Source organism: Phyllostomus hastatus, unplaced genomic scaffold (genome assembly GCF_019186645.2).
Source record: "Phyllostomus hastatus isolate PE091 unplaced genomic scaffold, TTU_PhHast_1.1 phas_contig_16, whole genome shotgun sequence".
NCBI lineage: Eukaryota > Metazoa > Chordata > Mammalia > Chiroptera > Phyllostomidae > Phyllostomus > Phyllostomus hastatus.
The window spans coordinates 9490509-9509590 of NW_025333643.1; positions in this window are offsets into that span (position 1 = coordinate 9490509).

Below are 19082 nucleotides of genomic sequence, written 5' to 3' on the forward strand. Positions count from 1 at the left end.
CTCAGCCAGCACCTGCTCAGCCAGCACCCTTCTTTGCTTCCCTAGCTAGATCAAATTCCCCTATCAGAAGCTTTCATTGCACTATGTAACTCTTATCCATAGCATTTAGAATACTTACAAATTCATTTACTAGTGTGGTGCATTTATAAACATGCTCTCTACTCTGTCCTCGGTAACTGCCATAGTGTTTATGTTCATGAAATATTTGCTGAATAAATAAGGCACTTTTCTCTATGATCTCTATAGCAGTAAGTAATGTTGTAGCAAGAGAAATGCATCCTAAAGACCTTCCTGTAACAGGATGCAGCCAAGAGGGAGGCCTCAAATAGGGATCTGTAATAAGATCCAGAAGAGCCCGGAGATAATTGGCTCCACACCACAGGGCCACACCTGCCCAGAATCTGGCAGCTGTAGCCAATTGTGAGAGGAGCTGGAAATGGGGCTTCAGAGGAAGATTGGTGCTGGGATTTAAACCGAGACGCGGCAGCCATTTGGGAGGGGGGAACTATGCGCAGCCCTGAAAGAGGGGAGCCATGCGCAGCCCCGCAAGAGAGAACCATACAGCTTTAGCAGAGTGGAGACTCCCGCAGCCCTGAGAGGGAGAACCACGTGGCTCTGGCAGAGTGGGGACTCCCGTGGTCCAGGGAGAGAGGACCACGTGCCTTTGCCAGAGTAGGGACCCCCACAGCTTTAGGAGATACGGTACTCTGGACTGGGCAAAGGGGGAAGGAAGGAAGTACTGTGTCTGTTTGTGGGTGCTTTAAGGGACTTTAGGATTTTTGGTGAAGACAGTAGGTCCCTACTTTAAGTTTGTATAGCATTAAATAAACATTTCCTTTCCTTTTCACAAATCTCTGGCATTGAGAGATGTCTTTCCTCTAGCAGCGGACATAACGGACCTGGGGGCTTCTTTCGATAATAGTATATCGTCCCAGGCCCCCCTTGTTTGTTCTGTAACATTCCCTCTCCAATTTGAACATTCTAAATACAGATTGTCTAAAAGAAAAGACCTTCCCTCATCTCAGTTTTATCTGCTTCCATGTTTAATCTGCCAGTTAACATGTCCCAGTGTGCAATGCCCCATTATAAACAACTTTCAAATATCATGTCCCATTGTCCCAGAGTTACTTTCCTTTACTAACAGTGGAACAGATCCCACATTGTCACAGAACCAAGATAAATCTTCTGTTCTTACTTTGAAAAATATCTCATTAATGAAATCTGTAGCATTGAATTATGCCAAGCATCTTATTTCAATGGAGTCATGATATTAGCTCTCAGATTTAAAATAACTCCTCTTAGGTAATAGTGTTTTTCTCTTTCCAAAATAAGGCTTATCTCAAAATTTGGGTCCATGTACTGATTCAACTGAAGCCTTTCCTTGTGAGAGTGCAATTTATGTAGGAAAAGGACTCACAGCATTCTTCCTCTCCCCCCAGCCCCCACCATCGCCTTGTCAAATAAAAGCCAAAACACTGAGCTGGGCATTCAAGGCTCTAGGATGGGCACCTATCCACTTTGGAATCCCACCTTCCTGCTGCACCCCTTCCTGTGCCCAGTGAGCACCCAGTATAGACAAAATGGTTGCTCATCATTCCCTCAACTTTTCCATATTTATTAAGTATTAAATCAATTACTAGATATAATATTTATAAATTGTATGAAGTTTTTTTCCCTTTCCGAAAAAAGGAATTTTATTTTTTAAGGATTTTATATATTTATTTTTACAGAGAAGAGAAGGAGAAAGAGAAACATCAATGTGTGGATACCTCTTATACACCCCCTACTGGAGACCTGGCCCACAACCCAGGCATGTGCCCCAACTGGGAATTAAATGGGCAATCCCTTGGTTTGCAAGCCCACGCTCAATCCACTGAGCTACGTCAGTCAGGGGTTAAAATGTATGAAATTTTTTAAAAGGTGCTGACTAGTAAACTTCATCAAGGTTTCTCCAGCACTGTAATTATTAACTCTACTCAGGTCACATGGGTAGCCTGATTCCCTAAACCACTTTATCCCTGCCCAGGAAGTAAGTCAAGACCTCCCGTCTTTGCAAAGCTGGTCATCACGATGATCACTATGTTCCCAAGTACTCACTAAGCAATGGGCTCTAGCTGCTGCCCATTTTAATTTAAGGGAGAAATATTCCAGAAAGTATTAGGGCTCTTCTGGATCCTTGGTACCTATGGTTCTGTACCATATTTTGGGGCACATTTTAATAGCTTTGAAATCAAATGCACCGTCTGATCTCTTTTGGCTAGGCAGTCATCATGATACTCTCCATTGCTGGAGCATCAAAACTTGCAGAAGCAGTTAGAGACTTGGAAGAAACACCAGAAACCATAGTTGGAGCTCTTTTAACCCCACCCTCCCAAACCTAATATTTGGGAAGGGTAGAGACAGGAGGCAATGAATTTAGCAACTTCAGATGGCTGAAACTGAAGCTGGCAGCCACCTAGTTCTATATAATTGTAGGTCTAGCTTAAAAGACCAGCACTAAAGGCTCAGATTTTTTTTCTGGTTCTTGCACAATGGTTTATCACCCACACACTTAGAGGCACAGTGGAGAAACAAAGACAATGACACTGGGTCAAAAAGTTTTTCTAAGAAGTCAGACTCTGAATAAGTACAAAGAAAACCTTAAGTATTCTATTTCACTGTTTTTTCCAATGTATTATTTTTAAATACTATGTCTATTATAAATGCTCTCTTTGAATAAGTATAAAATAGAAACTCTAGAAAAAAATTTAAAGCATCAAGTCCTAGTTTAATTGGCAGTGGTTTTTCTTTCTTCATAGTTGTGATATTGTGATTTATAATAAGAAATACACATTTGGTCTTCATCCACTGTTCCTGAAACAGACTCCTCAGTAATGAGAACCATAAAGGTGTGTTTTGTTATGTCAATGAGGTGACTTTTGAAAGCACCTAAGGATGGGGCTGGTTGCCAGGAGTACCAACCACATGATTAGAAGGTTGGACTTCAGTCTCACTCCAGGGAGGAGAGAGGGACTGAAGTTTGGACCAGTCACCAACAGCCAATGGTTTAACCAATCACACCTACGTAATGAAGCTTCCATACAACACCAAAAGAACCATGTTTGAAGAGATTTCAAGTTGGTGAACATGTGGAGATTTGGGGACAGTAGTGAGCTCTGAGAACTCATGGAAGCCCCAAGCTCTTTTTTTTTAATTTTTTTTAATTTAATCTTTGTTCAAGTTCAGTTTCCTCCCCTTTGCTCCCATTCACTCCCATTTCCATGCTCTTTTGTCACAAAACAAGTTCCAAGCTGAGGAGACAAGCAAATTCTGGCATCATGCAGGAAAAAAATTTAAGACACAATTCCAAATGAAAGTGTGAATAAGTTTATTAAAAGCTTAGGTCAGTGAGGCACAAGAAGGGCCCTTAAAGGCAGGATCAGGGGGTTAGCTCAGGACAAGCTGTTGCTGCCTGCTGCTCCCCTGGTAGCAATTTTTGCTGGAACCCTTAAAGCTTATGATAAAGAAGCAAAAGTACAAACCTGAGGAAAGGGGCACAGGTGTGTTCACTTGAAGGTTTGTCTTGAGGGTTTTATCTATTTTCTATAGGCAGGAAGCTTAGGGGAGGTCCCAGGAGAAGGCCTCAATTAAATATTCATTAGATTCCCAGATGTGTCATTTAGTATGCCAATATGTCAAAATGAGCATATCATGGAGTCAGGGGTCACTTTCTGGTTAGTGTCACCTTTATCTTGGATCAGTCTGGCTCTACTACCAATTAGATACAAATTACCATTTTTTGTTATCTATCTTCCCACAGTGATTTAAAGCACCTGCTCCTAGATATCTTTGGTTAGGGAGGACAGAATTCTTGATTTATTAGCTGGCTGTTAATTACTCAGCTGCTCTAGCCATTTGTTCAACCATTTGTCTCAGTTTCCTCATTGTACTTGCCAGGGAATTTTTCTAGTTTCTTACTAACCTGCCTCACTTTCTCCATACTTTGCCCTATGCATCTCTTTCATCTGGCTCTTCCCGAGTTACATTCTTTTATAATAAACTGGTGATCTAACAAGTAAAACGTTTCTCTGAGTTCTGTGAGCTGCTCTAGCAAATTAATCCAAACCAAGGAAGGGGTCATTAGAACCTCCAATCTATACCCAGTTGGTCATAAACCCAGGAAACAACCTGGATTGTGACTGGAATCACAGTTGGGGGGAGGGGAGCAGTATCGAGGCACTGAGAATATCTGTGGGATCTGACACTATCTCTAGGTAGATGGTGTTAAATTGAGGTGAATTATAGGACACCCAGCTGGTGTCAGAACTGCCATACACACCACTCATACACACACGTACACACACACACACACACACACATACACACTGTAATTGGTATCAGGATTTATTTAATAGTACATGAAATAATAGCATATCTCATAATGGGTAGTTTCTTACATTTGATGAAACATGATGTGTCTGCAGTGATTTTCCAGATTAACCATAAGTCTTTACTGAGATTGGTTAGCATGTGCAGGCCTCCTGAGCCAGTCCAAGTATGAAAAGAAAATAAATACCATTGAGTTTCAGGAAGTTATAAGTCTGAAGGCTCAACCATAGCATTCAATAAACCCACTGGGGTTCTCATAGACCATGAGGACCTCTCTCTCTAAATGAAACTTTTCTCACTTCCACTCAGGTCTAAGCTGTGCCCCTGGACTTGATTATACATCATTTGTATGTCTCTCAATATACCTAGGACAAGGCCTTACACACACTAGACCCTCAATGAATGTGTGTTGAGTTGACAATGCTTTGCGCTGGAACTTCCTTCCCTCCCTTATTCCATTTAGCTAGCATCTCTCTGCTCCAAAGCATTCATCAAGTCACTGAGATGCTAATCCTTCTTAAATGTTGCTCCTAAGCCTAGTTCAAATATTTGCTATGATTTCCTATTAGCACTGCACATCTGCTGTTGCAGGTCTCTTTGACTCGTTGCTGAGAAAACCTATGCTGGTTCCACCAATGGGATGAAATTTGTGTCCTGCACTCTCCACCAGGTTAATCATAACCAGACTCTAAGAGGACAGAATGGGCCTCCTGCATGTGTCACCTCTGATCAGTTGATAATAGCTCTGTGAAGAACCAGAAGGATTCTGAGAACACATCTGGCTCTGCAAGAAAGACAGCTATGATTGATTGCTGATGTCTGCCATGAAACACCCAAACATCAGCTTGCATTTGCCATGCCTAATCTACATATGGCATGACTCATGCAGCACCAAGAATTCTCACAATGCCCCATAATGTAAACATTAAAATGATTTCTATAAATACTTGTTTTGGTGTTTATAACTTGTTTTTCTAGGTTGTCTATGACTATTTTCTCAGTACAAAAGTGTGTGTACATGGAGGGGGGGCCTTGTCACATAATCAAATCTATGAATCTTTCTATATTGTTTCTTTATTTATTTTGATTACTAAAATTCCCTTATTCCAGTTTATGGAAACTTGCACTTATAATACCAAGAAGTATTTTTAGGTTCAATGTTATATTTAAATCACAGATCTACCTGAAATTGATTTTATTGTAAACAGTGAAATTGGAAGACAGCTTTATTTTTTTCCCATGTGAAAAAAATCAGTTTCATACCAATTTTTGAACACCTTCCTCCATTAATTTGAATTGCCTTTTGAATCTAACACTATATTATTATATCTCATTGTTTACTCTGCTTAATTCTATGCCACTAGCATAACAGTTCAATTACTTTAGCTTTACAATATATTTTAATGTCTCACAAAACATGTTCTTCCCTCATTCCTCTTGCTTTTTATCAACTAAATATCAAATCTTACTTGTTCATTTTTTTCAAATAGACTTTGCAATCATTTTCTCAAATACAGGGGGTAAAAAGTTCCATGATAATGTCAGTGGATTTTGTGTTTATAAGATTTCATTAAGAACAATTTAGTTCTTTGTAATATTAAATTTTCATGTCCCCCAAAAAAGATCATTCTCTCTTAATTTATGAAGGTGTCCTTTATGGTCACTCGGCAGAGTCTAACTATTTTCTTTATCTATATCCTGAGCATTTCTTATGAAGTTTATACCTAAGTATCTCTGTTTTAAATACAACTAGGAAAAGAATATTTTATCCAATACATTCTCTTACTGGCCACTGTTTATGTTTAAAAGAAAGTTATTTTTCATGCACTCTTTTGTTTACTGTATACCTTACTATATTTATTGTTTCTGGAGTTGTTAGTTGATTTTTATTATTATTGTTTTGCATTATAAGATTATATGATAATATTTTTTTCTCTTTTTTTCCAAAGCCAATTCATCTTACTTATTTCTCTTCTGTAGTCATTTTTCTGACTAGCACTGTCAGAAAAATGTTCAAAAGCAGGGGTCAGAACAGGCATCTGGTCTCACTTCTGAGATAAGGAAAGATTCTGGTGCTTTAAAATTAGACAGGATTCTGTTGTCAGTTCAAAATACTGATGAGGAAGGTGTTTTCTATAGCCATTTCACTTAAGCAGTTATATCAGAAATGCATGTTAAAGTTAAGCCAGGGCTTTATGAGATGAAACTATACCTTGTATCTTCCAGATTCGTCAACTATGGTTGTAATAATACTGTGTAACAAACTAGTTCATCAGTGGGTTTCAGTTCTGACATGTAAAAAGCTTGAAAGTTGTCTCTCCTGTCCTTATAACAAGAATAAAAAGGTAGAAAAGTAAAAAATTAACACATTGAAGAACTACGGTTGTAAGCAATCTGGAGAGAGAGATGCATCCAGAAAGACAAAGCTGGAGCAGAAACTACTGAAACCATAAACTCCCACGAACATTTACATGGTTAATTTAGATGACTTGCTAGAGGCTGAATGTGTACTAATATGACAGTGATAAACTCCTTGGACCCACAGTCCTAGGGGGAGAAGGCACATTTATATGAGCTTTAAATCCAGAAATCCCACCAGGTTCTCATGGTGAAGATGTATAAACAGTTTTATGTAACACAACCTAGTGGAATTTATTCCAAGTATGTGAAGATGATTCAACATTGGAAAATATATGTAATCCACCATATTGACAAATTATAGAAAAAAAACTATTTGATTTTATCTATTGACAAAGAAAAAAGCATTTGACAAAATCTAACATTCATCCATGTTAAAAACTCTCAGCAAACCAAAAATAAAAGGTAACTTCCTCAACTTAACAAGGAATTTCTACAAAAAGCCTACTGCAGAAAGGATAGCCTTCAACAAATGGTGCTGAAACAATTGAATGTCCACATGCAAAAATCAATGACTCTATACACAGACCATGCAACTTTCACAAAATTTAACTCAAATAGATCATAGGCACAAAACTATAAAACTTCAAAAAGAAAGCATAGGAGAAAATCTAGTTGAGCTTAGGTTTGGTGATGAGTTTTTAGGCAGGACACCAAAAGCATAACCCACAAAAGAAAAAATTGATAAGATGGACTTTATTAAAATTAAAAACTTCTTCTCTAAAGAAGATGCTATTACAAATATCAAAAGAAAAACCACAAATTGGGAAGACATGTTCACAAAGCACAAATCTGATAGACAACTTGTAACCAAAATATACAAAGCAATTTTAAACTTCAACAATAAGAAAACAAACAATCCATTTAAAACAGGCAAAAGATGTGACTAGACATTTCACTAAAGAATATATACATATGACAAATAAGTACAGAAAGATGTTCAACATCATTCATCATCAGAGAATTACAAATTAAAACAACAAGATACCATACATTCCTATAAAAATGGTTAAAATCCGAAACACTGACAACACTAAAGGGTGGTGGGGATGCCATACTACAGGAACTCTCTTTTGGGGTTGGTGGAAATGCAAAATGGTACAGTCACTTTGGAAGAAAGTTGAGCAGTTTCTCATAAAGCTAAACATAGTCTTATCACACAACCTAGCAATAACATTCCTAGTTATTTGCTCAACTGATGTGAAAAATTATCCCCAGATAAAAGCTTGCATTTTAGTGCTTTTATAGCATCTTTAGTCATAACTGCCAAAAACTGGAAACAACCAAGATGCCCTTTAATAGGTGAATAAATAAACAAACTGGTCAAGACCTTCAGGACTTCAGGTCAAAATGGAGGTGTAGGTAGACATGCTCCACCTCCTCACGCAACCACAAGAAGTATTACAACTAACCTGAAAACAAAAACACCCATAACTTCCAGAAAACTGAACTGTATGGAAGTCTGACAACTAAGGATTATAGGAGGGGCAGAGTAGTGAAGTAAGGGCAGAGAGGATGTGATATGGCACAGAGAGGTGGAGGCCGTGGTGTTGGTGGAACAGGTGGTCCCAAATTCACATGTGGTGGATAGGAGCCAGTGACCCCAGCCCCAGAAAGATTAACTAGATTACTCTATCCAGCAAAGCTATCATTTAGAATGGAAGGGCAGATAAAGTGTTTCCCATACAAGGTAAAGTTAAAGGAGTTCATCATCACCAAGCCATTATTATTACATGAAGTGTTAAAAGGACTCACTTAAGAAAAAGAAGATCAAACCTATGAATATTAAAATGGCAGCAAATTCACAACTATCAACAAATGAACCTAAAAAACAAAGCAAACAAGCAGAATAGGAACAGATACATAGATGTGGAGATAATTTGGAGGGTTATCAGCTCAAGGGGAGAAGGAGAATGGGGGAAAAGGTACAGGCATTAAGAAGCATATTTGGGAGGTATAAAATAGATGGGGGATATTAAGAATAGTATAGCAAATAGAGAAGACAAAGAACTTATATGCATGACCCATAGACATGAACTGGGTGGGGGGTTGCTGGAGGGGAGGGTTGCTGGAGGGGAGGGGGGTTACCAGGTGAAAAGGGGCAAAGGGGGGGAAGTGAGAAAACTGTAATAGCATAATCAATAAAATATACTTTAAAAAAAAACTGTGGTACCTCTGGACAATGAAATTCTACTGAGCACTAAAAAGGAATACACTATTGAACCAAGAAAAGACATGAATGAATCTTAAATGTATACTGCTAAGTGAAAGAAGACAGTGTTAAAAAAACACATACTATGTGGGTTCAGTTATATGATGTTACGGAAAAGCCAAAACTACAAGGATGGTAAAAATATCAGTGGTAGTCAGGGATTTTAGAGAGGTTGAAGAAAGCACAAACGGTGTAACAAGGGGATTTTTTAGAGTAAGGAAAATATTCTCTGTGATCCTGGGAAGGTGGATACTTGACACTAATAATCAAAATCGATGGAACTGTATAGTACAAAGAATGAGCATTATTGAATGCAATTCTTTAAAATTATTTAAGAAATCAAGGGATCCCAGGGTGGAGTGCAGAATGTGACAAAAGAATCTATGAAACCACCTCACTGAAAGGGGAGGGGGAGAAGGTTTAACAGAAACAAGTTAAGTCTATAAGACTAAAAGTGAAAGGAACTTTATATAAGCACAATACTGAATTGGTAAAGTTGTTTCCCATAGGAGTATAAGTTAATGATTCTGATTCTGCTTTGCACACATCCTGGTGGAAATGGTGGAAACCAAGTTTTTCATTTTTGGAGTGGGAGATTGCAGATCAGCAAGGGAAGGTGACTAGAATGACCCATGTGGTAACGGGACAGAGTTAGAGACATCACTAGGGACTCACATTATGTTAATATAGATACAGGTGTTTAGTTACAAAAATGTTCGTAGCAATGTGTATATACACAGGCTAGTATACACACATGCATTTCTTTTCTATCTCAGCTGGAAGGGCCCAGAAGCAACAACATCCTTGCAGGAGCAAGCACATCAAGCACCTAGATCTTTGTTTCTAATCATTGTCCAACAAAAGGAGCCAGGGCTCCTTGGAGAACAGTTGATTCTAGGCCTAGAGAAGGAAATATATGAGAGAAGCCTGGAAGTTCTTGTAGCACCAGAAAATTTTTTTAAAGAATTGTTCCCAAAAGACCCACAGTGACAGGGAGATGTCAAAGGGACACAAGAGCTATCTGAAAGGGCTTGCAGTGGCCAAAGCTGGAACAATTGGAGCAACAAAATAAGTAAAACAGTATTGGATTATAACCTAAAATATAAAATAAATATCCATGAGTCCATACTGATACAAATAAATGACTGAATAAATGAGGGGAAAGAGACAAAACTCCCATGCAGAAAATTTCAAATTGTATTATAAAGACACCCCACCTTCAATGTGGGAGAGCACAAACATTCCACTCTTTAGGTATGAACTGTACACAGGGTCTTCCTCCAAAAAAGTTCAGTATGACAAGGACCAGGGGTGGACAGTGATGTTACAGTGGAGAAACCTGACAAACACGGCTTCAGTCCCGTTATCAAGGTTAACATCATCATTGATAAGTCATATTATTAGCATATCCCCTTGATTTAATGTGATGAGTATGGCACTTTTCCTTTGTAGTCTTCCACCTTCAAACCTATAACCTCAGCTCAGTCATGAGAAAAACACAGACAAATCCCAACTGAGGAACATTCTATAAAACATATAACAAGCGCTCCTCCAAACTGTTCAAGTCATCAAAAACAAGGAAAACCAGAAAAACCATCACAGCCAAGAAGAGCCAAAGTAGACATGAGGACTAACTACAGTGTGGTATCCAAAATGGAATCCTGAACCAAAAAACGGATGTTAGGAAAAAACTAAGGAAATCTGAATAAAATACAGACTTTGGCTAATAACAATGTATAGCTGATTCATTAATTGTGATAAATGCACCATTCTAAAGTAAGATGTTAATGAGAAAAGAAACATGGTATGAAGTGTATGTGAACTCTCTCAGTTTTCTGCAAATCTAAAACTATTCTAAAATTAAAAGTTAAGGTTAAAAATCAGTGGCTGTCACAACAAGCATTTTGCTCAGTTCTGTAGGGTGAGTGACACCCCTCTGCAGAAGCCTGCTGGGTGGCTACACCTGGCTCCAGAATTCAAGTTGAATTCAGGCTTTCTCTATTGTGTTTCTACATTCCTCTTAGACCTGGGGCTGCCTGGGTCATGTTCCTGTTTTGACAAATGGCAGATGTGCTAGAGGCCAAGCTAACTACATAAATGCAATAAAGATCTCTCTGCCCACAGCATATCATCTACCATTCAATTGCCCACAGCAAGTCACATGACCAAGCTCAACATTAATGAGGTAGAATGTATAATCTACCTATTCTATATGCTAAGGGGTGGGAGAAAGATCTGAGAAGTTGAGAACAATTATCCAAACTATAGCAGTCTATCTATATAGTATTGTATCAGTTAGGGTGATTTGGTTACAAGCAACAGAATCTATTTTGACTATCTTAAACAAAGAAAGAATTTATTGCAATTGTGTGGAACAATTCACAAAATTCAAAGAATTAAGCTTCAGAAAGACAGAAAAACTGCAGAGAAACTACATAACAGAATCTAGTGGTGAGTCTCATTGGAACTCTGCTACCCAAGCAAGTGAGCACCTACCATTTCTTACTTTCACATTTCTACATTCTAAATTCAAATTCCCAGAAGAAAGAGCACATTAGTCTGGTTTATGAGTTCAATGTTCAAGCTTAGGATACTAGTACCAGAACCAAGGGAGAAGGAAAGCATTTCTGGAATAAATTCTGCCTGAATGAGTATTGGTGTTTTATATCTTAATATCTGCAGAGCTCGATTAGCTATTAATTTGTTTAGAACTTTTTATCTATACATACAAGAGAATTGTCTGTAGTTGTGTGTGTACACACACACTATCTTTTGTTTCTACAAACAGTGTTACCATGTTTCTCCTTTTGTGTGTGTGTGTGTGTGTGTGTGTGTGTGTGTGTGTGTGTGGCAGTATGCTATGATAATCTTTTAACTGCTCTTTGGTTATACTGCTTTTCTATTATTTATCTCTTCCTCATTCCTAACCTATGTATTTGTGTTTTCTCTCACTTTTTCTCCCTTGATTTTGTTAGTTTTGAATTATTTCTTCACTGGTTTTTAAAGAACAAATTTTTAGATATATCAATTCTACCTTTTTCTTTCCTCTAATTAATTAATTACATTATAATTATTGAATAATATAAATAAAATGTATGAAATCCATATTTATGTTTCTATTATGTTTTTGTTAGACTTATTTTAACTTCTTGCAGTAAATACTTAATTTTTTCTCAAGTAACTAACACAAATATTTAAAGTTATCAACTTTCTACTCAGTACAACTTTGGCTACATCCCATTACTTTTTATATGTGGCTTTTTCATTATCTATATTTTCTAAATATTCAGCAAGTGTGGTTTTAATTTTTCTCTTTGACCCAGGAATTATCCAGTAAATACATGTATAATGTCCAATTCATAAAGTTTCTGCTCATCTCTTTGTGTCTCTATTAATTTTTCTTTTTTAAGTATATTTTGTTGATTATGCTATTACAGTTGTCCCATTTTTTTCTCCCCTTTATTCCCCTCTGCCCTGCACCCCACCCCCCTACAACTAGTATTCCCCCCTTCTAAGTTTATGTCCATGGATCATACATACAAGTTCCTTGGCTTCTCCATTTCCTATACTATTCTTAAACTACTCCTATCTATTTCGTACCTACAATTTATGCTTCTGATTCCCTGTACCTTTTCCCTCATTCTCCTCCCTCCCCCTCCCCACTGATAACCCTCCACGTGATATCCATTTCTGTGATTCCATTCCTATTTTAGTTGTTTGCTTGCTTTGCTTTTGTTTTTGTTTTTAGGTTCAATGTTGATAGTTATAAATTTGTTATTATTTTACTGTTCATAATTTTGATCATCTTCTTTTTCTTAGATAAGCCCCTTTAACATTTCATATAATAAGGGCTTGGTGATGCTGAACTCCTTTAACTTGACCTTATCTGGGAAGCACTTTGTCTGCCCTCCAATTCTAAATGATAGCTTTGCTGGAAAGAGTCATCTTGGATGTAGGTCCTTGCCTTTCACAACTTGGGATACTTCTTTCCAGCCCCTTCTTACCTGCAAGATTTCTTTTGAGAAATCTTCTCCTAGGTTAATGGGCACTCCTTTGTAGGTAACTCTCTCCTTTTCTCTTGCTGCTTTTAAGATTCTCTCCTTATCTTTAATCTTGGCTAGTGTAATTATGATGTGTCTTGGTATGTGCTTCCTTGGGTCCAACTTCTTTGGGAGGCTCTGAGCTTCCTGGACTTCCTGGAAGTCTATTTCCTTTGCCAGATTGAGGAAGTACTCCATTGTTTTTTCAAATAAGTTTTCAATTTCTTGCTCTTCCTCTTCTCCTTCTGGCACCGTGAATGTTGGAATTTTTAAAGTTGTCCCAGAGGATCCTAAGCCTCTCCTCATTTTTTTGAATTCTTGTTTCTTCATTCTGTTCTGATTGGATGTTTACTTCTTCCTTCTGTTCCAAATCATTGATTTGAGTCCCAGTTTCCTTCCCTTCACTGTTGGTTCCCTGTGTAATTTTCTTTATTTCATTCTGCATAGCCTTCACTTTTTCCTCCATTTTGTGACCATACTCAACCATTTCTTTGGTTGTTTTGAACTGTGCATCTGACAGTTTGGTTATCTCTTCATCAGTTAGTTCCATTTCTGGACCTTTGATCTGTGCTTTCATTTGGGCCATATTTCTTTGTCTCTACATGCCTGTTATGTTTTAAGGGGCAGAGCCTTAGGTATTTGCCAAGGAGAGACAACCAACAGCTTTATTGTGGCACTGTATGTTGGGGAGAGGGAACAATGGCATTCACAGGGCTTTTAGCCGGCTTTCAGTCACTTCCTCCACTACCCACGAGCAAATTAGGCCATTCTGGTGCTGATTCCTGGGTGGGTGGGTCTGTGTATGTTCTAGGACCCTGTGGGTCTCTCCAACAAACTCTTCTGTGAGGCTGTGAGTCTCTCCCACCATAGCAACCCCCACAGATTTTTATAGTCAGAGGTTTTGAGGCTTTATTTCCCCACACTAGAACCCTGGGTTGCATGGTCTGTCTTGTTCCCCTGTTGTTCCTCCCACACACAAATGTGGGACTGCCTGGTCCTCCACCCACCACCTTGTAGTGCATCCTCTCCATCCCAGCTGCCCATCTCTGCCCCTCCTACCAGTCTGGATGAATGTTTCTTCTTTAACTCCTTGGTTGTTGGACTTCCATACAGTTCAATTTTCTGGCAGTTCTGGTTATTTTTTGTTTTTAAATTTGTTGTTGTCCTCTTTTGGTTGAGCGGGGAGGCAAAATATATCTACCTACATCTCCATCTTGGCCAGAAGTCTATTTATTAATTTTTTCCTGGTTTATTTTTCAGAAAATATTACCCAACCTATTTCTACTTTAGAGACTTCATTGAGAGTCTCTGTGTCAGTGGATATGATGTCAATATTTATAGATCTCTCTAAGGGTACTTAATTACTTCTGAGAGAATCACAGATGATATGACTTCATAGTTCTGGGGATCACTCCATGAGTTGTAGAGAAATCCATGCCTACTCTTGCTTTTTAATCAGCATTTTTAAAAATTTCTCTTTTGCAAAGCTTGTATGAATGCTATAGTAAACTGGTAAGTTAAATTCTCCCTAAGTAAAAAAATTGACAAGGCATGGGACTGGGTGTTATGAGATCTGGACCCAGAATCTCAGCTCTACCACAAGACAGCTATATGACCTTGGGCAAGTCTCTTACATTATCTGAACTCCAGCATCTTCATCTCCCTGTAAAAGAGGCTGGAGCTTTTGTCTTTGTAAGCTGGGGTCTCCCTGACTAAGCCTGGAGTTCTCAAAGGACTATGGGAAACAGTACTATCTCCAATCCCGTTATATAAAATGAAGTGATACAATTAGATGATCCATAAGGTCCCAGTCAGATTTAAAATTCCACAGCTGGAACAAATCAGATATGTCCTTGCTTTTAACTTCTTGGATTAAAAGAATTTACACTATATAAAATAAAAGAGGAGGATTAGGTCCAAGTCCTGGCTTTAGCATTAACTGGCTCTGTCACCATAGATGTTAATATCTATTAGATGTCCAACCAACTACTCTAACCCTCACTTATTTCATCTTTAAAATGGATATGTCATGAACCCCACAAAGCTTAAATAAGATAATAAATAAAAAGTGCTTTATAAACTGTGAAATGCCATAAAGCCTTAGTTCCTGTTATTAAATACTCATGCCTCCAATGTCTTGTGTGTTTTATAAGGTGTTAAATTTAATGGAATCATTAAACTTAACTGCCTTTCATTAAAAAGGCAGCCATAGGCAGGTCTATACAGTGAAAGCAAGAGAATAGGTAGTTTGCCTGAATTATCTGGGAAATCACAGCTAAATCACTTTGATGAGCTAAGAAGAGTAAGAATTAAGACTATTTCAAGGCTGGGGAAGAACTTAATAACCTCACTATATCTTCTTCTGCCCCATTATTTCATAAAATTAAAACTGAGAGAGAATTACATTATAGTACATACTGAAAAAGTAAACGAAACCATAGATTCACATCAGACTAGCACATAAGCACAGGACAAAGACAGGCCTGGTGACCAGCATGTCAAATGAGTTTTCACATTAGGTGTTAATTGTTTCTTGTTTAAACAGGAAGATAATAAACCAACTTTCTGCTGTGTTCTCCTAACTCTAAACCTGTACGAGGAGCCATTTTGTAAATCCCAGCCCACTGAAGTTAGTGGTTACAGCAAATCTATACTCTGATTCCCCTGGATGCAGGCTAGAGAAATTGTATCTGAAAGAATTTTTTTCTTCCAGCAAAGAACAAAGGGGAGGAGGAGAACTGAACAAGCTCGTCACAAAGGAATATGTGCAAATGGCCAATAATCAAAAAAAAAGTGTTCATCATTAGTCATTAGAAAAACAGAAAATTAAAAACATTATGACATACCACTATACACCTTAGATGGCTAAAATTCACCAAGTTGTTGAACATTTTTTTATAATGTTAACTATATACCTACACCATGACCTAGCAATTTCACTCCTAGGTATATACCCACAAAAAGATTTATACAAGAATGTTCATAGCAATTTTATTTATAAAAGTTGGGGGTGGGGTGGGGGGACAATCTAAATGTCCATCAATAAGAGAATAGATAAGTAAATCGTGGCACAAGAAAACAACAGATTACTACTTAGCAAAAAAAAAAATAGAACTACTAATAAAACAATAGGGATGAATCCCAGAAACATGTTGAATCCAGGAAGTCAGAATAAACAAAGTACATTCTCTAAGATTTCAAATATTCTGCGATTTTGGAAATGTTCTCTATCTTGACTGGAGCCATGATTATCTGGACACAACATTTTTCAAATCCCATGAAACTGTACACATAAGATCTGTAAATTTTACTATATGTAAATTAAATCCCAATAAAGAAATAGTACTAATTTTTAAAAGAATGCAGAGGAATACATAAATACCATTTAAAACTTGTATTTTCTATATTTGTGCTACTTTATAGCAAACATTTTTACACTTAAAGCTTTATTGACTCTTTTCATAAATACCATTTAGTTTTACATTATTCCCACACTTCATTACTGCCAATTTGATTATTTTTCTCTTAGTACTTAAAAACTCTTTAGCTAAGCATCTTTTTCCATAACATGCATTATGCAAGCACAGCACTGAATTAAAGTATATATTCCTAACCCCGATTACATGGTATAAAAATAACAGCCTTGTTATTGACTGTGGGAACAGTGGGAACAAATTAAACGTGACTTAATAGTGCAGGGAAAAAGGAGCAACAGTTAGCAGTTAATAAGATGATGCATGGGGTTCATTAGCATGCAGTGAAATTTATCAGAAGAGGTTTTCTGAATCTAATTAATTAACCCCCATCAAATGGAAGCATTCGATTACTATGAACCCATTCTGAGTTTAAACATCAACATTAATTAACCCCATAATTGATACATTTCCCAGCCATGTGAGGAACATTAGTCACATAAATCAAAAAAGATCACAATATTAAGAAAAATAAATTGAGAAGCAAATGTAAATGAGATGATGTGACCCTTTGGCCCATTCCAATTTAAATTCATTTTTATAAATGGACATTTTAAAAAATGCTGGGTGATGGTACATTGCAAAGGAAACTTTTTAAAATTAAGAAATACAGATGCCCCTTGACTTACGATGGGGTCATGTCCCAATAAACCAATTGTATGTTGAAAATATCTTAACTCAAAATGCACTTAATACACCAAGATTACTATAAATACACTCATAACATTAATATTAGCCTACTGTTGGGCAAAATCATTTCACTGCCACTGCCCAACATCACAAAAGTATTATAGTGCATATTGTTAGCCCAGAAAAAGATCAAAATTCCAAGTATGGTTTCTACAGAACACATATCACTTTCATACCATCTGTCCTAACTTGTATCCTATACAGCATCTTCTGAAAACACCCACCACTGTCAAATAGATCCTAGAGAGATAGGACAAAAGAGCAGAACTGATACAGATGTATGTGGCAACCTTCTAGTTGTTCCTAAATACTCCTTTTCTCTTTCTTCAAAAGAAACAGGATTCTTAGGACATGGCCACCCAAAATAAAGATTACATTTCCCAGCCTTTGTTGCAGCAGGTTTTAGGTGTTAAGATTGTAGATTGCAGAACTAGATGCTGGCAGCTTTCAGGAATTTCCCCAAAAGACAGCTGGTGCACAACTTCAGCCATTCTCTTTTTTTCTGCTTCACTCTGCTACCTGGGAAGCAAACATGGCCTTGGGGGACAAGGCTGAAGACCGTGCCCTAAAAGAGTGGACAGTGAGCTGGAAACAGGCTGCATCCCTAACCACTTCACAGAGAAAAACCACTAAGTAGCCTGCCCGGCATAACCCCAGATTTTTATATGAAAGAGCAATAAATTTCTATCTTGTTTACACTATTTTATTTTTGTGTTTTGTTGTTATTGTTGTTGTTGCTATTACTAAAACTAAATTTAATCCTAATAATAAAAAGAGTATTATATTTGTAGTTTCATGGTTTTCTCTTTTGTGTTGCTTAAAATCAAAAGGGCCATTAAAGCCTCCAGTCCCGAGAAAGAACACCTGAAGGAACTCCTGCAGTCACCTGAGTGCTCCTGTTAACAGAGCCTGAGGCAAAGAGTAAGTGCTGCTGGTTATTTGCAGGTTCAATCCCAAAACAGTGAGAGTGAGGCAAAGGGATGTGAACTAAAAAAGGATGTAAAAAACGGCAAAGTGATGCACTGCCACACTGCTCACTACTTCACAATGACACAGGAAAAGCCTGTCAGTTCAGGACATCTTCAGACAAACTCTATGAACAAACCATGCTTTAAGCCTTTCGTAGGAAGAAAAAAGGAAAGAAAATTTATTTATGTTGTCCCTACTTGGATAACCCGCATTCTCTCCTTAGGCAGTTAACTCCTCTACTCCCCTGGATTGTATCACCTGACTCCTTCCTTATATCTCAAGAAGACAGAGCTACACACTGCGGTGTCATGTTTGCCTCAACCTCAGAAGTAAAGAGAAAAGCCAGAAAATCAAAGGTGTGTGACCAGTAGGTCTGGTTGTGTGGGGGTAGCCAGGGAGGAGAACCCATAACTCCCAATAAGTGACTCCCTAGTCCCAGCAAGTTGCCTCAGAAGTTGGCCTAGACCAGCAGTTTTCACCCTTTTTCGTCTCATGGCACACATAAACTAATCTCTAAAGTTCTGCAACACACCAAAAAAATGTATTTTTTGCGAACCTGACAAAAAATAGGTATAATTTTGATTGGCTTACAAAAAATAATAATAGTGGATAGTAATTACTTACCCCTTTTGCTCCAGAGCGACTTTTTTAAAAATCAGGTGCCTATACTTGTACACATAAGGATATCTTGTACCAAGAATTAACCAGACACAACCTTCTTATGTGACACGACCAATAATATGTAACTCTATTATATGACCTACATACATATGGTTCAAGACAGAGCATTCGCACCAGGTAGCTATTGTTGTGTTGTCGTCAGTTTTTCATTTGATAATCTAAGGGAAAAGAGGTCAGTGCCCATGACTAAATGGTCAATCATTGCATGTTTTAAAAATTCTAGTGGCACAC